Source organism: Papio anubis, chromosome 1, assembly GCF_008728515.1.
Source record: "Papio anubis isolate 15944 chromosome 1, Panubis1.0, whole genome shotgun sequence".
NCBI classification, from domain to species: Eukaryota; Metazoa; Chordata; class Mammalia; order Primates; family Cercopithecidae; genus Papio; species Papio anubis.
The window spans coordinates 193,813,786-193,837,169 of NC_044976.1; the positions used below are offsets into that span (position 1 = coordinate 193,813,786).

At 37.3% G+C, this 23,384-nt stretch overlaps 1 protein-coding gene across 4 annotated transcripts in view; it reads right to left on the reverse strand.

Moving 5' to 3' along the window:
- Positions 1-23,384, reverse strand: part of POU2F1 (POU class 2 homeobox 1) — a 197,110-nt gene that overhangs the window by 102,233 nt on the left and 71,493 nt on the right. The window contains exon 2 of one of the 4 annotated variants that reach the window (XM_021930951.2): positions 10,450-10,550. The exons of 2 other annotated variants lie outside the window; for them this stretch is intronic. The gene's annotated coding sequence lies outside the window, so the exon portion shown is untranslated. Of the gene's footprint in view, positions 1-10,449; positions 11,539-23,384 lie in introns of those variants that run through there. One more of the 4 variants, XM_021930950.2, reaches the window with a different exon arrangement.

Here is a 23,384-nt window from a genome sequence, read left to right on the forward strand (position 1 = left end):
AGAGTTCTAGCCAGGCGTGGTGGCTCATGCCTCTAATCACAGCACTTTGAGAGGCGAAGGCAGGAAGATCACCTGAGGTCAGCAGTTCAAGACCAGCCGGGCCAACATGGTGAAACCCCATCTCTACTAAATATACAAAAATTTAGTCACCTGTGGTGGTGTGCACCTACAGTTCCAGCTACTCAGGAGGCTGAGGCACAAGAATTGCTTGAACCCAAGAGGCAGAAGTCGCAGTGAGCCTAGACCGTGACACTGCACTCCAGCCTGGGTGACAGAGTGAGACTTCATCTCAAAAAATAAAAATAATATTAGAGTTCTCCTATTTTAACAAATAAAATGTGACTTCTTCTCTGATTCAATTTTGTAAATCCATGAAAAAATAAGCCTTGTTTTGCTTAAAACCCAGGCAGCTTTGATTATTTCCATCCACTTTTTGAACTGTTCCGTTTCATTTCTGATACTGGTAATTTATGTTTTCTCTCTATGTGTTACACTCAGGCTTCCAGAATCTGTGTGACAACACAAGGGTAACAAATATCCCAGAGTTCTATATCAGATATAAAATCTAAAGATACACTCAATTAATTAAAGTTTTTTCAGCCTAATCAGATGTTATTAACATTTCTTAATAATAATATAGTGGTAGTCATTCCATAAACATTTATTAACCTCAATCTGTCCAAAATACCCTTCTTTTCCCTGTATTGTTTCATGAAAAGTTTACCTATCCTACAAAAACTATTCAAAAGCTATGGCCTCAGGTCTTCCCTCATTCTCCTAGTTATTAAGGAACTATTTCTTTCTCTGAAATCCTATAGCAATTATTATATCCCTCTCTTTTGCTTTTAACTTTTTATTTTGAAATTATTAGAAATGCAAAGGAATCTTCAAAGATGGATCCCATGTACCATTCATTAATTTCTCCACTGGTTACGTCTTATGTAACTACACTATTATATTAAATCCAAACAACTGATCTTCATATAAAGTATACTTCTACGTCATTTTAAGGTCACATGTGCAGGTTCCTGTAACTATCATTGCAATCAAGATACAGAACTATTTCATCACACAGAATTCTGTCCTGCTACCCCATGACAGTCACAACAACTCCTATCCCTCGGGCTATTTCTAATCCCTGACAACCACTAATCTACTCTCTACCTTTATAGCTGGTCATTTTGGTAACGTTATACAAGTGGAAACATACGTAACATGACCATTTGAGATTGGCATTTTTTACTCGGCATTATGTATGCCTTTGAGATCCAACCAAGCTTTTGTGTGTATCAATAGTTATTCCTTTTTCTTGCTGAATATTAAGTATTCCATGGTACAGATGTCCCATAGTTTGCTTTTTAATTTCAGGGTTTATTCATTTATTTATTTTTAAGAGATGGGGTATCTCTCTGTTGCCCAGACTGGAGTGCTGTAGTGTAATCATAGTTCACTGCAGCCTTGAACTCCTGGGCTCAATCGATCATCCCGCCTTAGCCTCCCAAGTAGCTAGGACTACTAGTACGTCACCACACCTGGCTAATTAAAAAAAAAAAAAAAAAAAATTTTTTTTTTAGAGACAAGTTCTCACTATGTTGCTCAGGCTGGTCTTGAACGAGCCATCATCCCACTTTTTTGTCTCCCAAGTAGCTGGGATTACAGGCATGAGGCACCACACTCAACAATACCCCACTGTTTGCTCGGCATTTACTTATTGAGGGACTTTTTGGCTGTTTCTAAGTTTTAGGCTATTAAAATAAACCTGCTGTAAACATTCGTACACAGGATGTACAGAGGATGACAAGTCCACACTGCGGGAAAATATTTACAAAGCACATTTCTGATACAGGACTCTTATATGTAATATGTAAAGCACATCTGTATACATATTTTTATGTGAACATAATTTTTTATTTCTCTGCGATAAATGCACAGAAGTGAGACTGCTAGTGCATAGGGTGTATGTATGTATTAGGCCATTCTTGCATTGCTATAAAGAAATGCCTGAGGCTGGGTAATGTATAAGAAAAGAGGTTTAATTCGGTCAGGTTCTGCAGGCTGTATAGGAAGCATAGCAGCATCTGCTTTTGAGGAGACCTCAGGAGGCTTACAATCATGGTAGTAGGTGAAGGCAGGAGCAGGCATGCCATACGGCAAAAGCAGGAGCAAGAGAGACAGAGATTGGGGAGGGGGGTTGCCACACACTTTAAAATGACCAGATCCCATGAGAACTCACTATCAAGAAGACTGCACCAAGCTATGAGGGATCCACCCCCATAATCCAAACACTTCCCACCAGGCCCCACCTCCAACACTGGAGATACAAAGATGTTGTATAGCTGCACAAAAATATTTTCTTTCTTTACATCCTTTCTATGAGTTTTTTCTATTTAAAATATTTTTTTGTTAAAAACTAAGACTCAAACTAGACTAGGCCTACACAGGGCCAGAATCATCAAGACATCACCAAACGATAGGAACTTTTCAGTTCCATTATAAACTATGGTAGTCATTCTTTCAGGGTAGGTCTGCTGGAGGTAAATTTTCTTTCTTTTCCTTCACCTAACAATGTCTTGATTTCCCCTTCATTCCTGAAGGATATTTTTGCTAGATATAGATTTGGGGGAGTTTGAGCTCTCTCTCTACCTGAAAAATACTATGCCTTGGCCTCCTAGCCTCCATGGTTTCTGCTAAGAAATCCACTATCCCTGGAATTGTTTTTCCCATAGGTAAGATGTCATTTCTCTCTGTTTTCAAGATTTTTCCTTTGTCTCCAGTTTATGTAAGTTTTATTAAAAACGTGTCTTGGAGATTTTTTTTTTTTTGGTGAAAATTTTCTGCTTGAAATTTGCTCAGTTTCTTAAATCCATACGGGTATATGTCTTCTACCAAATTTGGGGAGTTTTCAGTGTTCTGAAAGTACTTTTCAGCCCCACCCTCTTTCTCCTCTTCTCCCAGTACTCAGATGAATGTTAGAACTTTTGTTGTAGATCTTTTTGCTTTAGTCCTAATGGTCCCTGAGGGTCCATTGATTATTTGTTCTCTTTTCTCTTTCTTGTTCAGATTGGGTAATTTCTATTGTTCCATCTTCCAGTTCACTCTGTCTCCTCCACTCTGTTGTGAGCCTACACAGTGAGTTTTAATCCAGATATTGTAGCTGTTCAAAAATTTCTATTTAGTTTTTCTTTATATTTTCTATTTACTGAGGCCTATTTCTTTACTCAGACTTCATGTTTTTCTCATTTGTTTCAACCATGTCCATAATTACTCACTGAAGCATTTTTATGACAGCTGCTTTAAAATCCTTGTCAGATAATCCTAACATCTCTGTCATTGTGGTAATTATGTCTATTGATTAGGCATTTTATATTAAACATTTTTATGTACATGGACATTTCTGCTTGGTAAACTATTCCTTTGTCACTTCAAAATTATCTTCCTTTATCTACCTCCCTCCTTTTTGGCCTCAGAATTTACTGTATAACAGCTCTTTTGTTTTTATACTATTTGACTGGCATAGCTCCATAGATTCATTAATCATCTTTTCTGTGTCATTTGGTTTTAGGTGTGTCACTTATGAAAAGAAATAGACAGGATTTTCATTTCATTTTTTAAAAATCCAATCTGAGTAGAAGTTTGTTTAACCCATTTACTACTTCCTTTGTGATTACTGATATATTTGGCCTTTTCCCATCGTGTCATTTTATAGTTTTTATTTACTTTAGCTGTTCTTTGTTGTGGATCTCCCTTCCCCTTCTTTCCTGGTTTTTAATATCAAATGTAATTTCTTCATTCCTCTTTCTTCCCCTCTCTAACAGTTTAGAAGTTAAATATTCTTTTTATATTTGCTATTTATATTTTGCTAACAAATTCTAAAGTTAATCAATATCCCTAGACCATTCTAGTAAGAAAAAATCTGCACATAAATCATCTTCATACATATAGTAACTCCTTGAGTTTTTTGGAATTCATTTTATTTTCTGGCATTACTTGTTCATAAATAACGTTCTATGAAAAGAATTTAGAGCTGAGGCAAATGAGACCAGAATTGACTTAAAAACATTAAAAAGTCCTTATTGTTCTTCATAAATGATGGAATGTTTTCATATAATGAAAGCAATTCATTTTAAACTGATTATATGCCTTGAAATTAAAAATAATCAATGTTCAGAGCATCTCTAGTTAGCCAGCTAATTATCTTTAACACCTTAAATGTAACAGCTCCTAAGAGTAAGATTAAGATAATATAAAATGCCTAATTAAGCTTAATTAAAAAAAACTCAAAGAATTTCCATCAACATGGAACTAATAGGGTTCCAAATTAAAAATAAATAAGAATAGAGGAAGCAAATTAACCAAAGGTGGTGTAGTAGAAGCGAATTTGTCCAATTTAATATTTGTCATTTAAAAAATGAACTTTTTTTCATAATTCAGTCCAAAAGTCATTAGATGGGGCTGAGTAAGGCAGGCATCCAAGCTTAGGAAAGTAAGCAGGGAGCAGCAACGAGGAGAACTGTTATATGGAGAGAGAAACTGTAGTAAGTATTTTAAGGTTAATGAGAGTTAAGTGTACCACTGTTGGGGAAAGGAACTAAAACCTTAAAGAGAGAAAAAACTAGAATCAACTCCACAATACCAAATTGGAATTAGAGGTTTTAGTATAAAGTCAATGGTTTTCAAAATATATAAATGCAGAAATAAACACAGCTTTAAGTAAAATACACACACATATACATATATTCTATTCTCTAGTTCTGTCCATGGAGTGCCTGGGGGCAATAATACCCCTACAGCAATAAGCATACTTGGCACCCACATCTTGATTTCTAAACGCTACTTTCTACCATTAATAAAACAGGGATTCTCAAAACAAAAACAAAAACAACAAAAAAAACTATTAGTGGAAGTACTTTTAAAAACTATGGGAATATGTGAAAAAGATACAAGACCAGTTTGAAAGGATTTCCATTAGCCAAATTTTAGACAATCTGGACAAGAAAAAAAATGAGTGAATTATAACTATTACTTAAAGGAATTCAGGAGTCCATACAGATACAAATAAATATAGAGAAGAGAAAGCTTTTCCTTATAGTAGAATGCCAAATAATGTAGAACAATATAATTAGGAAATCAATATTTGAAAACCATCACAGTAATTAGTTCAGTTAAAAAATAACAAAAGGCCAGGTACGGTGGTTCATGCCTGTAATCCCAGCACTTTAGGAGGCCTAGGCAGACAGATTACTTGAGTGTAGGAGTTTGAGATCAGCCTGAACAACAGAGTGAGATCCTGTCTCTACAAAAAATTTAAAAGTCAGCCAGGTGCGGTGGCATGCACCTGTAGTCTCAGCTGTTCAAGAAGCTGAGGTGGGAGTATCTCTTAAGCCCAGGAGTTTGAAGCTTCAGTGAGCTATGATTATGCCACTGTACTCCAGCTTGGGTGGCAGAGTGAGATCTGGGAGGAAGGAAGGGATGGAGAGAGGGAGGAAGGGAGGGAGAACCACTATTAAATCTAGTAAATGAAAACTTGGTGATGAAAATTTACAGTTTCCCCATAAAATAATTATTAATTACAAAGAGAAGCACAACTTTACAGAAGAGAAGACTGACAAACATCACCTTAAGTGATCAAAGGTAACGCAATCAGTCAGAAAACAGGCCAGGTGCGGTGGCTCAGGCCAGTAATCCCAGCACTTTGGGAGGTCGAGGCAGGCGGATCACCTGAGGTTGGGAGTTCGAGACCAGCATCACCAATATAGTGAAACCCCATCTCTATTAAAAATAGAAAAATCAGCCGAGCATGGTGGTGTGCACCTGTAGTTCCAGCTACTCGGAAGGCTGAGACAGGAGAATTGCTTGAACCTGGGTGGCAGAGGCTGCAGTGAGCCGAGATCACGTCACTGCACTCCAGCCTGGATGACAGAGAAAGACTCTGTCAAAAAAAAAAAAGAAAGAAACAAATAAAAATTTTGCGCCACCTGAAAGGATGCAATAAGAATACAGCATCACTCTGTGACCCTCCTGCCAAACATGCATGGCATGGCTTGAATCTAAACATGCGGAACCATCAGGTAAACCTAAATTCAAAAACACTCCACAAAATGTATTCTTCTAAAGTGCCATGACCCTAGAAATCAAAAAGACTTACGGAACCATTCCAGATTGAACAACAGTAAAGAGATATGACAACTAAATCCAATGCACAGTCTTGGACTGGATTATTTTGGTGTAAGGGACATTTTGGGGACAAGTGGCAAAATGTGAACAGGGTCTACAGATTAGTCAATAGTAATCTGTCAGTGTTAATTTCCTGAGTTTTATGTTTGTATTGTTGCTATGAAGAAGAATGTCTTTACTTGTAGGAACACTAAAGTATTTGGGGGTGACAGAGCATCAAGTCAGTAACTTACTCTCAAAATGTTCCAGGGATGAGTTATTTGCACTGTTCTTTCATTTTTTCTGTACTTCTGAAATTATTTTGAAATTTAAAAAAAACAGCAAAGAAAGAAAAAGGTAGCAGATGAACAAATCACTAGTTTTTTTTTGGTTATCCTAGTGTAGCTTTCACCTCTCCAACACTCAGAAATCCCTAATCACAAGATGTGTATTAACACTGGTAAAACCACAATTTTTACATAAATATGAAATGTACAGATATTCCACTGTCAGATTGCTCTTGCAACAATTTAAACAGTATTCTGATGGACATTTCAAGATATTGTGGAGGAGTCCACATTTTAAAGGTCTAATTTTATTAATGGAAGTTCAGATTTAAAGCCAGATCTAAGCACTGGGTTTTGAATAACTTTACATAGTTTGTGTCATCACTTATTATTTGAAGAAAAGGTTTGAAAACCATTACAACCCAAAATTCTATTAATATTTTAGAAACTTGGTTAATTTAAAATAAAATCTCCCCAGACATATTAGAAAATGAAATTTAAATGTGGTATTATAAATATATTGTCATGTTCTTTTAAAACTATCATTTTAGTGGCACTACAACGTGCTATGTCGAACTTTCCTACTTATGAGACACTATTTAAGAGAGGAAAGGACTTATATTGTTATGGATTGAACTGTGTCTTCCCCCAAAAGACGTTAAAGTCTACACCCTTTGTACCTGTAAATACGACTTTAGTGAGAAATAGGCCTTTGCAAATATTAAGGTCTGGTCAGTAGGATTGGCCCTAATCCAGTATGACTACTGTCCTTATATAAAGGGGAAATTTGAACAGAGACAGACATAGAACAAATGAAGACAAGAGAGGGATGGAACAGATTCTGCTTCACAACCCTCAGAAAGAACCAAACCTACTAATACCTTATTCTAGACTTCTAGCCTCCAGAACTGAGAGACAATAAATTTCTGTTGTTTGTAGTACCCTGTTATGGCATTACTAAAAACCTAATCTAACATCTGAACCTTAATTTTCTCATTTGAAAAACGAGAATAATTATGCTGTCTCCCAAGGTTATCCTTAAAATTAAGATAATATGTTTTGAAACTAATCAGGAATTAGAAAAATAACGGTATTATATCTTGATAAATATTTAATAAATACAACTGTCAAACATTTTCTCCTAGTACAAGAAAAAAATTTAAGTGATGCTTTTGAGTATTTCCATGCTTTTTAACTGACTTTCAATCCACAGGCCAGAAAATCATCTTTACTGTACACAGTTAAGAATAAAGTCTTAATAGTGTTAGGACTATCTCAACACGTCTGAAGTACTAGAGGTTTTCTTTTTCTTTTTGTCCTCATGTTTTAATCCTCAAATAACATTTTTTAAGAAGTATAAATGTTGTCTTCTGAAAACTTAAGAAAGAAGCACCTCTGGCCAGGTGAACACTATACAGCAATCCCAGGCAGTTATGATTCAGAGACTGGAAACAATCAACTGTATCTGGTGCTGCCAAAAGCAGATGAAGAAAGAATGTGGAGGGTTAACAAGTTGACCGTTCAAACAAAAAAGGAGGGAATAATTCCATGCACAACGCTTTTCTTCTTTTTTGCCCTACTTCCTATACTTCTACACTTCTATGTATACTAAAAATAAAAGAATACATGTGAGCATGTCTAGCATACGCCCAACAGAGTAGGAATTCCAGGAACTGTTAGTTGCTCCAGCCCTGCCCCACCCTTCTGCCCTTCTACTCACAGGATGAGTGGTAGAAGTGTTCTTAGGGTAATCAATTTTGTAATCTTTCCATAATGACAGATTATCTCAATAAATTTCACATCATCTTTACAAGCTTTAGATGAAAGAGTTTTACTAAAAAGTAGTATCAAAGTACTATCTGTCAATGCTTCTCACCTTGTATAAAGCCCTAAATATGACTGCCCAAAACAGAAAGGCACTAGGCAATCAAATGCACCTTATTTCTCATTTTGAATAGCATAGGTTAAAATGCATGTAAGTAAAAATTATTTGCTATAAGATCTCCACACCTTACCAGGAATAAACTGTTACATGACATAAGCTATTAAAAGAGATATTTTAAATATCACATTCAGCTGGGGGGAGTGGCGCATGCCTGTAATCCCTGCACTTTGAGAGGCCGAGGTGGACAGACTGCCTGAGCTCAGGAGTTTGAGACCAGCCTGGGCAACGTGGCACAAACCCGTCTCTATAAAACAAACAAACAAACAAACAAACAAATTAGCTAGGCATGGTGGTGTATGCCTGTAATACCAGCTACTCAGGAGGCTGAGGTGGGAGGATCACGTGAGCCTGGGAGGCGGAGGCTGCAGTGAGTGGAGATCTCACCACTGCACTCCAGCCTGGGCAACAGAGAGAGATCCCGTTTAAAAAAAAATATATATATATATATATATAGCCTACATTCTCTGTGTCCCCACCCTCTTTGGGCCAGCCAGGTGGCGGTAGTAACTTAATGAAAGATTCTTGAGGAAAGGTGAACCTCAGGGAATGAGGACAGGTTTTAAAGCAAAGATTCTCCTGGTTTTGGCAAACTCAAGACATTCTGGCTATTTTACTAAGAAGAAATTTTCTCTATACTTTTCATCACTACAGTTTCATTCATGATAATAAGCCTTTATTTACCCCCAGGCTAGTCAGATGTGAAATGTTATATTAATTTCTGAATAATACTCTTCTATAACATCAATTTTTTTTCATTAAAGGTGTCAGCTAATTTTGAAAAGTGTTTTTAAAATGTCTTGCAAAAATAAATTATTGCTTATCAACCATAAAAAGTGAAAACATGAGATGAATGTTCAGTCACACAAAATATCCCTTTGGACTTGTCCAAATTCGTTTACTTGAACTTCAACATAGTTTATGATATACAAATATTTCATAACATTTTTAAAGTGGGATAAGATTCATATCTTTGAATTACATTATAAAAATTGCATGATTCCCTTTGTTAAAATCATTACAGAGGAATATATGGTTTCTCAACACTACCTCATCTCTCTCTAAAATGTTGAGATTTTTGTATAGGTCAATTAAGAGAGGAAATGACTCCATAATCAGTGTTAGTTAACATGAGATGGGTTGAATTTGTGATCACACAAATTTTAATTTAAAAAATAAGCAGGCTAAACAGTTTAGTAACGTGCTTTAAAATAACACAGAACTAGGTTTAAACTCCAGTTCTAGCATATTGAGCTATATGACTGCCTTTCTGAGCCTTAGCTTTTTCATCTGTAAAACGGACAATACTCTCAAGAGTTCTTTGTAGGCTTAAATAAAATAATACATATGAAAGTTTCAAAGGCATATACCAGTTAATTAATGGCTGTTAATATTGTTAATAGTAACACTGTAAGCTATACCAAAAGAAAAATCCATGTGAAACATCACTATGGTTTGTTTATTCTCTTAGGCATGTACATTTACACTTAAAGTACTTAAAAACAAAAATATGAAAAAGGCACTAGTCTAGGAGTCAGATGTAGATTCTGAACTGGAGTCTATCTCAGTTCTACACTAGCGAGCTGAACTTCTTTCGCAAGTTACTTCTTTAATCTTCACGCAGGTAATTTGTAAAATGGTAAAATGTAGATTATATATTCTCATTACTACATTAATTTTATAAAACTATTATTTACAAAGTGCTTCTATTCAACTACCATACAGGGATTAATGCTAATGATACACTGTCACAGAATAAAGATGATATGAAAAATCTATTTATATACCCCATTTCCACTGATTTCACAACTTTTTCAAAACAGACCAGTGTCTAAGAACTAGGGCCAATCCTAAACTATTCTCCATTGCTGGCTGGGTCACAGGCATCCCAAGCATCACTCCTTCATATCAATAAATATCAAACAAATTTCAGAGTGAAAAATAAAAATATATATATTTGACAAGTCATTTTAATAGTCATTCCACAAAATTAAAGGCAATCATCATAACACCTGGATTTATCAGATGCTACTAAATTAATAGCTTTATTTAGCAGAAAATATTTACCAGGTATAGAAAGACTGCATTCTTTCTTTGAACTGATTCACTGAAAACTGAGAGTAGTTTGGTAATTAAAAAGGCAGGAAAGCTCTTCTTACTTTTCCAGTCTATGAACACAAAAAGAGAAAAAGGCAAAACTGAGTAAGCTGTATAAAATAACCTAACACTTAAAGAGAGAACAATTACACACAGTGGGGGACACTGGACTATCCATCGGGGCACATTTAGATTAGCTGCCTTAGGCAGGCACCTTTCGTGCCTATTTCCTCACCTGCAAAGCAGAAATAACTAGTACCTGCCCTTACTAAAGGAACATGGAGATAAATCAGAAAGTTCTTTGAACATATGTCGTACGGTGCTATTCTTTCATGAAGCTGGATAAAACATCTACTCAGGTTTTTTGTAAGGGTGCATTTCACTAACACACACACAAAAAAACCTGATCTCCAAATTTGACATTAACCTCCCCTTAATATACAATACAAGTATCTACTGGCTTTATATATATACATAGATAGATGATATAGATAGCAATAGATCCATACAGGTTGCTATGGATGTAAAGTATTCTGAAAAAAGATATAAGATTATATTTTGTATTTAGAAAATGAGAAAGACCAAAACTTGGTGTACACAGGTGTGAAAATTCACTCACTCGTTGACCAGCCCCCTCTTTGTCATGAGGCCTCAGAATCCTGATCGACAGAATTCAAACAACCTAAATCAATAAAGAAGAAATGGTACACACTATGACTCTTATTTACCATATACTTGTACTATTATGGCTATTTTTTATTTAACATAATTAGCATAACTGGTATAAGTCAGTGTAACTGACTGAGTAGTATAACTAATTAATGAAAACTATGTAAATTGTATATATCCATATTCAGTGCTCATATAACTGGCCCACATAACTTTTTTCTATACATTCAGTGATGTTCCTATTTCATGAATCTGAACTAACAGCTGAGATGCAATGGTACAAACAAAATCAAATGCAGTTCAAAGTGTCTTCTTAAAAAGGAGTTGTTGGCCAGGCATGGTGGCTCACGCCTGTAATCCCAGCACTTTGGGAGGCCAAGACGGGCGGATCACATGGTCAGGAGATCGAGACCATCCTAGCCAACATGGTGAAACCCCGTCTCTACTAAAGACACAAAAATTGGCCAGGCGTGGTGGTGCATGCCTGTAATCCCAGCTACTCAGAAGGCTAAGGCAGAAGAATCGCTTGAAGCAGGGTGTCAGAGCAGAGACTCAACAGTGGGCAGAAATCCTGCCACTGCACTCTAATGTGGTGACAGAGTGAGACTCTGTCTCAAACAAAAAGAAAAAAAAATTAGCTAGGTGTGGTGGCGTGTGCCTGTAATCCCAGCTACTCAGGAGGCTGAGGCAAGAGAATCGCTTGAACCCAGGAGGCGGAGTTTGCAGACAGCTGAGATCATGCCACTGCCCTTCAGTCTGCCTGGGTGACAGAGCAAGACTCCGTCCCAGGCGTGGGGGTGGCGGTGGGGTTGGGGGTGGCGGTGGGGTTGGGGGTGGGGGGAAGGAGTTGTTTTTGGGAGTGAAGGGGAGCATAGTGGCTCATACTACTTAAAATCAGAGATCAACATAAAATTTTACCATAGCTAACAGTGGTCAAATCCTTATTAAGACATTTTATTACATAATACAAATGAAAAGAAATTAAATTCTTTCCTCTTAAAAATTTTTGATCTGTCCATACTTTAAGTTCTTTAAGAGAATGAAAAAAAAACATTTAAATTACAAGAAGAAATACCTAAAACAAAAAGCACACAAAACCAAAAAATACCGTAAGGAATAGCAAAAAATTGAGAGAAATGAATACACAAAACAAATTTTTAACACGTCCACCAAACCCTCCCAACCAGGAACTGTAAGGAATAAGAAAAACCTACCCACCCTTCCAATATGATGGTTACAAACTAACAAGCTCTTTCTTGCTGTCCACTGGCACATCTTGAGACCTTTTATTCTTTTGAAACGTTCCCTAACTTAAACTGGATGCAAATAAACCAGGTGTGGTCCTCACAACAGTAATCCTGCTAGTCCCTACTGAGTTTCCATAGCAACATGCACAGCTGGCAATGGCAAAGAGGTTGTACTGGCTTCAGATTGCTTTTAGAAGTTTCAATACTCATTTGGTGAAATAATAATTGTTATCTCAGTTAAGAACAATTTTTTTAAAACTCTATCTTTGCTTCAAATGTTAAACAAAATAAAGCAAGGTATTTTCTGCTAGTACAAAAGTGGCTTTCAGCCCAACAGCAATAACTAATGTGTCTGTGAAAAGTTACAAAATGCCAATCACCAAGTGATAACCATTCTTTGACTAAAGAAATACAAAATTTTAAGTGAATATTCCCTGTGGGTCACCTAATGTAATAAGTAACATTCAGAGAGAGAGAGAACCAATATAAAGTTTAATCTAAACAGTAGTAAATACTATGCATCTCTTCCTTAAATAAATTTAATATTACAGTTCCTTGGTTTCATTAAAATTAAGAGTTTTTATGGCCGGGCACGGTGGGTCACACCTGTAATCTCAGCACTTTGGGAGGCCGAGGCAGGCGGACCACCTGAGGTCAGGAGTTCGAGACCAGCCTGGCCAACATGGTGAAACCTCTACTAAAATACAATGATTAGCCGGGTGTGGTGGCATGCACCTGTAATCCCAGCTACTCAGGAGGCTGAGGTAGGAGAACTGCCTGAACCAGGGAGTTGGAGGTTGCAGTGAGCCAAGATCATGCCACTGCACTCCAGCCTGGGCAACAGAGCTAGACTCTACCTCCAAAAAAATAAAAAATAAAAATAAGGGGCCAGGCAGGGTGGCTCATGCCTGTAATCCCAGCACTTTGGGAGGCCGAGGTGGACGGATCACGAGGTCGAGATCGAGACCATCCTGGCCAACATGATGAAACCTTGTCTCCACTAAAAATACAAAAATTAGGTGGGCATGGTGGCGTGCACCTGTAATCCCTGCTACTTGGGAGGCCGAGGCAGGAGAATAGCTTGAACTCGGGAGGTGGAGGTTGTAGTGAGCTGAGATCACGCCACTGCACTCTGGCCTGGCAACAGAGCAAGATTCCATCTCAAAAAAATAAAAATAAATAAAAAATAAGAGTTTTCACAATGGCAATTCTTTTTGTAAATTTTTATTTATTTTAGATTCAGAGGGTACATGTGCAGGTTTGCTACCTTGATATATTGCGTGATACTGAGGTTTTGGCTTCTATTGAACCGATAACCCAAACAGTGAATACAGTACCTGATCTGTAATTTTTTAACCCTTGCTCCCCTTCCTCCTGACCCTTTTGGAGTCCCCAGTGTCTGCTGTTCCCATCTTCATATCCATGTGGTACCTACCCCATGTTTAGCTCCCACTTACAAGTAAGAAAATGTGGTATTTTGGTTTCTGTTTCTGCAATAACTCACTTAGGGTAATAGCCTCCAGCTGTATCCATGTTGCTGCAAAGGACATGGTTTTGTTCTTTTTTATGGTTGTGTAGTATTCCATAGTATCTGTGTACCACACTTTCTTTATTCATCATTAATGGGCACCTTGGTTGATACCATGGCTTTGCTATTGTGAACAGTGCACAGTAGCTATTCTTAAAGGGCAGTACCCAGAAAAGTATCATCAGCATCACCTGGAAACTGATTAGAAATGCACTTTTTTGGCCCCTACCCCACATCTACTAAATCAGTACCTCTGGAGGTGGAGGGGCCCAATAATCCGGGTTTTAACAAAACCCCTAGAAGACTCTGAACCACTGACTTACAGTGTCAAACTTCAGAGGAGACAAATATGAAATAGAAAATGCAATGCTTTATCCCACTCTTTGGAACTAGGTGAGGAACTAGGTGAGGAACAGTAGCAAAATAAAATGCAAAAAAACTCTGGTCTCCTGAATTGAGTCTGTTGGCTAATATCTCACTGTCTAAAAGACATGCAGAGATAAACAGTAGGTCAGTGCGTCTATCATTCCTACACAGGCAAAGCACCAAGGGAAAATCAACTGTTTGTTTACAATCACTCAAGGGTCCGTGCACATAGAACATTCAATCCACTACCATTCATAATGTATTACTAATCACAGTCAATCTCCAATCACTGATGTCTTCTCACACAGGGCAGCAAACCTAATCATTTATTCCTTTTAAGAGAATATTTTTTTCAACATATTAAATATGTAAAGACGAGTATGAAGGTTGAGTCATAAATTTTAACAACACTTACTACTTGTAAGTTTTTTTAAAAAAACATACAAGGATGCAGTTCTTGCTTAGTATCTAACCATACTGCCTTCATATACTACAAGATACACCTTTCATTTTATCCTTTAACCTCAGTATATCCAATCACAACTCCTTCCATATTTCTTGTCTTTCCATATTTTTTTTTTTTTTTTTTTGAGATGGCGTTTTGCTCTTGTTGCCCAGGCTGGAGTGCAATGGCAGGATCTTGGCTCACCGCAACCTCTGCCTCCCGGGTTCAAGTGATTCTCCTGCCTCAGCCTCCCGAGAAGCTGGGATTACAAGCACCCGCCACCACACCCGGCTAATTTTGTATTTTTAGTAGAGACAGGGTTTCTCCATGTAGGTCAGGCCGGTCTCAAACTCCCGACCTCAGGTGATCTGCCCGCCTCAGTTTCCCAAAGTGCTGGGATTACAGGCATGAGCCACCGCATCCGGCCTTCTTTCCATAATTCTAATGGGCAGCACTTCAAAGAAACTGCTAAGCTAGTGACATTAAAGTGACCACAGACACACAGATTTAATGAAGAAAAGCCACTGGGTAAATCGAACATGCCATATGCTATTAAAATTGATGAATTCAAGCAAATTTGAATAGTTTTTTGATGCTGATAATTAAAAATAAATTACTAAATGCCATCAGTATTACGCCCCCAAAACATGGACTTTTAAAGTTATATTTTGAATGAATCTCAAGACCAGCCACAATTTAAAAAAACAAAATACAAACCACCCCAGGAAATTCAAAGGGAAGTGTTTGTTTACTTATTCCCAGGATTTATTTTGTAATCTATTTTACGATAAGAAATATGATGAAATTTACTCAAAGGTCAGATTCTTGACTTTACATACAGGGCAGGAAACAGAAAAAAATTTACATTTAACTTGTTTTCTTCTGCTTGCTATTATTTTAAATTAGAGAATGCTTGTATCATAGATACATTTTTACTTAAATGTTCAAGGAACATTTTTGGTTAAAGAAGAAATTCAAGTCTCTATTTCTAACTTCAATGTGTTTCCAGCATTTACGCTAGTCTTTTGGAAAAAGAAGTGCAAAAGAAAAAAAATCCTGGATTCATCATTATTGTCTTATTCCGTATCAAAGGAGCAATATGGAATAAAACAGGAAATTGATTCACAGGCTCCTCGTTCTTGCTCTATTTGTGTTTTTGTTGTTGTTGGTTTTTTTTTTTGAGATGGAGTTTCGCTCTTGTTGCCCAGGCTGGAGTGCAATGGTGCAATCTCAGCTCATTGCAACCTCCGCCTCCCAGGTTCAAGCAATTCTCCTGCCTCAGCCTCCCAAGTAGTTGGGATTCCAGGCTTGTGCCACCACGCCCAGATAATTTGGTATTTTTTTTAGTAGAGACGGGGTTTCACCACATTGGTCAGGCTGGTCTCGAACTCCTGACCTCAAGTGATCCCAAAGTGTTGGGATTACAGGCGTGAGCCACCACGCCTGGCCTCTTGCTCTACTGGTTAAACATTAGTGTTCCTTAGGGTCCATCCTCAGCCCACTTCTCATTACACCAGTGATTGCCAAAGTATTTTCTTCCTGCCACTAGTGGGATAGAGCTGATTCAAAATTGTTGCTTCTGTTGGTTGGGATATTTGACTAAGGGCTTACATAGTAGTAGCACATGGTAGTTGCCATTCCAACTCTCTCTAGCTGAGTAACAACAAAGACAAGGAAAAGCCCTCAATGATTAATCCCATCCTGCCAGCTAATGGCTTGCTCAGAAGTGAACTGTATTTCAAATTTTTACTCAATTCTGGCCAGTGAAATTAAGGACAGAGCTCCTGAACCTTTCTGATATAGTCTTACTTTTAATAGAGAATACTGAGACCACTCTCTTTTCTCTAGACATTATTAACAAGGAAGCATACTTCCCTGGCTGCTGCTGGCAGTTATTTTGCAACCTTGAGGGTAAAGCAAAACACAGAAGATCAGAGTCCAAACACAGTCCTGTCCTATTGTCCTTGAAGCTTCTGGTTTCTCAATCACATTAGCCACACAAACTCCTTTGTATTTCAGCCAGTTCCAACTGCCTGAAGCTGAAAGCAAACTACCAATAACAAATACATTAAATTATTAAGAGTTATTAATTTGGTGTTCATAAGTTAAAATTAGAGTTACCAGAGTTTACTAAGGATTATTTTAGTATTCTGCGAAGACGTAGCTGCCACATACTCTGCCAAAACTCTGCAAAACTCCTGTTCTATATGCACACTATGAACAAGTTGGAATTTCCAAAATTTGATCTGGTTATTAGTGCAAAATCAGTATTAAATTATGGTTTTTAATTTCAACCATTCTTTCCTGTCTTGCACATCAACTTAGTCATCTTAGTTATATAAGTATATTTGCACCACCATTTCTGGCCTATAATTTTTAAAAAAGCAGTCGCCACATACAGCATATGAACATAGATAGCATATTTGCACCATTTCCAGCCTATACTTTTAAAAATCAGCCTTCATGGTACAAGTTTTTAAAGTGCAAACAGTCCCCGTATTTCACACTACAGTGCTTTGCATATAATTGGAAATATGCTGGATGGTTACAGGCATGATCCCACTTTTACATATACCTATGGACATATATATGAATACAGGAAAAAGGACTTGTAGTTTCACACTAAATATTAATATTTACCATATACATTTCTATTTCTTGTTTCAATCTTTTTAATGGACACCAAGTTTTTGTAAATTTATTTTTATTAAAATAATTTTAGCTGAATTCTTTACTTTCCTAATATATTTGGTTAGGTCCCCAGAATCTGACCAAACATTTTTCCTTTATTACCCAAATCTGTGTAAATAATGGAGTGTAATGCTGTGCAATCAGTTTTTATTATTTTATTACAAAGAACCACTCAAAAGAAGTTTTTCTGCTTCAGATAACGAAGAGCTAAGATGAACCAGAGTCCTAAAAATAGGTCCAACAAAGAAAATGATGCAGACTAAAAACAAGAAAGAACCACTTTGGCAGGAATTACAATATTGATATTAAATATAAAGACGTGTTACAATATGAGAAAGTTCTAAGTTCTGTGATGAAGATGAAATAGACAAATATGAATGAAGATTTTTCAAATACAAAGCTCAGGCTGCTTAGAAGTAACATAAAACTGGATTCATTCTGACCATCTCTCCATTTGGCCTGAGTTTAGCTCTCGTTTTACCTGAATGCAAAAGGATCAATGGATGAACCCCAAAATGCTGCCCTTACTACTCTAAGTCTCCACCAATAATCTATTTCTGTCAGTAGGGTAAATTCTTTGTCCAACTCACGACTTAACTGTACAGAAACTAAAAAAAGAAAGTTTTCTACTTGTAATGCTTTTTAGATGAAATAAAAATTTTAAAGATTTTTAAATATTATAGCAGTTACTATACACCCTCCCTTTCTGAATTAAAAACAGCAGCTCCATAACACATCTATTCATAGACTCTTACTTTTTTTCATGTTCAAAGTCACTCATCCTGCAGTTACAACAAAAAATCTGCAATGAACCTTAAGAGGTTCCCTATTCTCCCCGGTATAGAAGAGTGCCTTCTACGGCCCATTCACTTTACACTGGTTATAACACCAAGCAACCAATTTAGTAGGACATTAAGATAAATCTTTTATTACAATTTAGCCTTGGAATCATGTTCATGGCTCCACAAAAATAACGCTAAAATTTCTTTTAAATTTTCAGTAGCTTTGGGGGTACAAGTGGTTTTTGGTTACATGGATGAATTATATAGTGGTGAATTCTGAGATTTTAATGCACCTGTCATCTGAATAGTGTATGTTGTAACCATTACGTAGTTTCTCATCCGGCACTCTCTTGCCACTTGTCTATTATATCACTGTATACACTTGCATATTCATAGCTTAGCTCCCACTTATAAGTGAGAACATATGGTATTTAGTTTTCCATTCCTGAGTTACTTCACTTAGAATAATGGCCTCCAGCTCCAACCAGGTTGCTGCAAAAGACATTATTTTGTTCCTTTTTATGGCTAAGTAGTATTCCACGGTGAATACATATCACATTTTCTTTATTCACACATTAGTCAATGGGCAGTCAGATTGGTTCCATACCTCTACAACTGTGAATTGGGCTGCAATAAACATACATGTGTATAAGTGTCTTTTTCATATAGTGATTTCTTTTCCTTTGGGTAGATACCCTGTAGGGGGAGTGTTGGACAGAATGGTATTTCTACTGTTTTTTTTTTTTTTTTTTTTTTTGAGATGGAGTCTTGCTCTGTCACCCAGGCTGGAGTGCAGTGGTGTGATCTAGGCTCACTGCAACCTCCGCCTCCCAGGTTCAAGGCCTCAGCCTCCCGAGTAGCTGGGATTAGGCACCCTCTACCACACCCGGCTAATTTTTGTATTTTTAGTAGAGATGGGGTTTCACCATGTTGGCAAGGGTGGTCTCAAACTCCTGACCTCAAGTGATCTGCCTGCCTCAGCCTCCCAAAGTGCTGGGATTACAGGTGTGAGCACCTTGCACAGCCTTCTACTGTTAGTTCTTTAAGGAGTCTTCACACTATTTTTCATAGAGCTTGTACTAATTTACATTACCACCAGCAGTGGCAAGCGATTCCCCTTTCACCAGATTCACACTCTTATTAGTAATAAAGTATCCATTGTTTGACGATTTCCCTGATGACTTATTTATTCCAAGCACTTCATGTCGGTTCACCACTTGTATATCTTCTTTTGCAAAATGTCTACTCCTGTTTCATTTGTTCACTTTTTTGATGGAATTTATTTTTTCCTGCTTGTTTGAGTTCCTATAGATTGATTACCAGTCCTTTGTCGATGTATAGTTTGTAAAATATTTTCCCCATTTTGTGGTTGTTGTGTCCTCGATTTATTTCTTCATTTTTGCTGTGCTTTTTGATTCCATCAGGTCCCATTTATTTATGTTTTTTGTTGTGACGGTTCTGGGTTTTAGTCATGAATTTGAGATGATTCTCCCCTGTTTGCTGGAGTGCAGGTATTGATGTCAGCTCACTGCAAGTCTGACCTCTGTGTTCATCACCATCCTCCTGCCTCAGCCTCCGAGGTAGCTGGGACTCTCCTCATGGCACCCGCTTTCACCACGCCTCTGGCTAATTTTTTTTTTTTTTTTTAATTTTAGAGACAGGGAGCCACCTTTGTTAGCCAGGATGGTTCGACCTCCCTGACCTCGTGATCCACCCACCTCGGCCTCCCAAAGTGCTGGGATTACAGGCGTGAGCCACCGCAGTAATGAATTCTTTGCCTAGGCCAATGTCAGAAGAGGTTTTCCAAGGTTATCTTCTATTTCCAGTTTTGGGTCTTAGATTTAAGTCTTTGATCCATCTTGAGTTGACTTTTGTATAAGGTGACAGATAGGAATCCAGTTTCATATTTCTTCATGTGGCTAGCCAGTTTTCCCAGCACCATTTATTAAATAGGGTATCCTTTCCTAAGTTACTTTTTTGTATGCTTTATTGAAGATCAGGTTGGTTGTAAAGATTTGGCTTTATTTCTGAGTCCTCTGTCCTGTTCCATTGTCTACATGCCAACTTCTATACCAGTACCATGTTGCTTTGGTAACTACAGCCTTGTAGTATAACTGGAAATCCAGTAATGTGATGCCTCCAGATTTGTTCTTTTTGCTTACAATTACCTTTGGCTATCTGAACTCTTTTTTGGTTCCATATGAATTTTAGGATTTTTTTCTAATTCTGTAAAAAAATGATGTTGGTAGTTTGACAGCGACTGAATTGAATCTGTAGACTGGCACAATATCGATTCTTCCAATCCATGAGCATGGGTTGTGTTTCTATTTGTCTGTGTCATCCGTGACTTCTTTCAACAGTGTTTTGTAGTTCTCCTTATAGAGATCTTTCACCTCCTTTGAGTAAGTATATTCCTAGGTATTTTATATTTTATTGCAACTGTTGTAAAGGGGATTGAGTTCTTGATTTGATTCTTGGCTTGGTCATTGGTGTACAGCAGTGCTACGGATTTGTAAACATTGATTTTGTAACCTGAGACTTTACTGAATTTGTTTCTCGAATCTAAGAGTCTTCAGGGTTTTCTAGGCACATAATCATGATAGTCTACTTCCTCTTTTCCAATTTGGATGCCGTTTATTTCTTTCTCTTGTCTGACTGCTCTGGCTAGGACTTCCAGGACTATGTTAAATAGAAGGGGTAAAAATGGGCATTGCTGTCTTGTTCCAGTTCTCAGGGGGAATGTTTTCAACTTTTTCCCTTTCAGTATGATGTTGGCTATGGGTTTGTCAGATATGGTTTTACTAATTTAAGGTAAAAGTCCCTTCTACACCTAGTTTGTTGAGGGTTTTTATCATAAAGCAATGCTGGATTTTATCAAATGCTTTTTCTTTGTCTACTGAGATGGTCATATGGTTTTTGTTTTTGATTCTGTTTATGTGATGTATCACACTTATTGACTTGTGTATGTTAAATCATCCCTGGATCCCTGGGATGAGACCTACTTGATCATGGTGGATTGTCTTTTTTAGGTCCCGCTGGATTCAGTTAGCTAGTGTTTTCTTGAGGTTTTCTGAATCTATGTTCATCAGGGATACTGGTCTGTAGTTTTCTTTTACATTTTTATTTATTTATTTATTACTTGAGTTTTTGGTCTAATGTCCTTTCCTGGTTTTGGTATCAGAGTGATACTGGCTTCATAGAATGATTTAGGGAGGATTCCCTCTTTCTCAGTCTTTTGGAATTGGTACCAATTCTTCTTTACTGTTTGGTAGAATTCAGCTGTGAATCCATGTGGTCCTGGACTTTTTTTGTTGGCAAGTTTTGTTGTTGCTGTTTTTTTTTTTTTTTTTTTAAACTGATTCAATCTTGCTGCTTATCAGTCTGTTCAGGGTTTAATGATGGCGGAAATTTCTAAAGGTTTGCTTGGTGCTCTGCAGAGTAAACCTGGTGTTCAACAACAACAATATTCAAAATGGGAAGTGCAGATAAAAATTCCAAGCAACAATGAATGGTTTTCTATTATTAAAAATTGCATCAATAAGTAGGGTAAATTTTAGCTAAATCAAACCAAGATCCTATCTTGAATTTGTATACCAGCATTTCTGTCATTTCTCCTCCTTACTTATATAACAGATGTTATAATAGAGACAAAAAAGATGGCAACAGAAAACCAAGTCAAAAAAGCATTATCAACTTTATTAGAAGACTCAACAGCTCTTCCCCCGCCTCGCCCAGTCTCAAAGCACTGAGACAAGGTAATATAAATATTTGTACACACACACACACACACACACACACACTCTCACACACGCACATTTTTCTAACATGAATTTGAAAGAAAACAAGTCAAGACAGCACAACAGCCATGCCAGATCTCAGGAGCCTCAAGCCAGCAGCACTCCTACAGTACAGGGTAGCCAGAATTCATTTTGCTACTAGGGAGAAAAGAGAGCACCTACAGTGTTGTTACTCAAATAATCTTTCCCTGCCTCAGACTGTTTAGGAGGCTAAAGGAGGCTATTAAAATTCTCTTTGCTAAGCTTTAATACGCTAGTAAATAGATATTATTTTCATATTGGAAAAACTTCAACAATATGCTAACATACTATAAAAGCAAATGTTATACTTAATGTGAGAAAAGCACCTAGCACCTCCTCCCACTCTGAAAAATTAAAACCTTAAAAAAATGTGTTTTTCCTTTATTATAGACTATTCCTTAGAATCTCCTTTAACTTAGAGAACATCAGCATCCAGACATTTTACCATAGTATCTGGATCCCTTCTTACAAATAGATCACTTGTTTGTATTAAAATAATCCCAATACTAAGAGAAAAATTAGGTTACAGGCCACAAAAGAAAATAAAAGTGGAACAATTAATCATAACAAATAATCAGCTGTGCAAACCACCACTGAACCTTTCCCAGGGTTTTTCCTTATCACTTCACGAAAATAGCTTAAGCACCGCTGTCCTGTATCATTAGATTTGGAATCAAATCTAACATAAAAGGCAACCTTTATCTCTTCTGGTTCTTGCAAATAGCAGAGGATAAAAATCACAGAGTTTTAGAGTAGAGAGAAATGTTAGCAATTATCAATCCAATGCTTTCATTGTATAAATAAGGAAATGATGTGCAAGGTTGCATGATTTATTTAAGGACACTGAATGAATACCAAAGCTGAAACTCAGACCCATTTTCTGATTCTTAGTCAGATGAGTGTTCTTCACACTGGCCCCTCTCCTTCAGAAATGCATATTTTCCAACAATTTTATAAAATGATTTTTTTTTCCCCTGACAGGTTCTCACTCTTTCACCCAGGCTGGGTGCAGTGGTGCAACTGTAACTCACTGCAGCCTTGCACTCCTGGGCTCAAGCAATCCTCCTGCCTCAGTCTCCCCAGTAGCTAGAATTACAGGCACATGCCAACCACATCCGGCTGGTTTTAAAATTTTTCTTTTGTAGTGATGAGATCTGGCTATGTTCACGAGCCTGGTTTTGAACCCTTGGCCTCAAGTGATCCTCCCGCCTTCGCTTCCCAGTGTTGGGATTACAGGCGTGGACCCCTGCTCCCGGCCAAAATGACTTTTTAAAAAGTCATCAATGTTTTGCCAATCTTTTAAAGTATACTGATTGTGAGTAACTACTCTCAAAGACAATTTCATAAAATGTTCACACA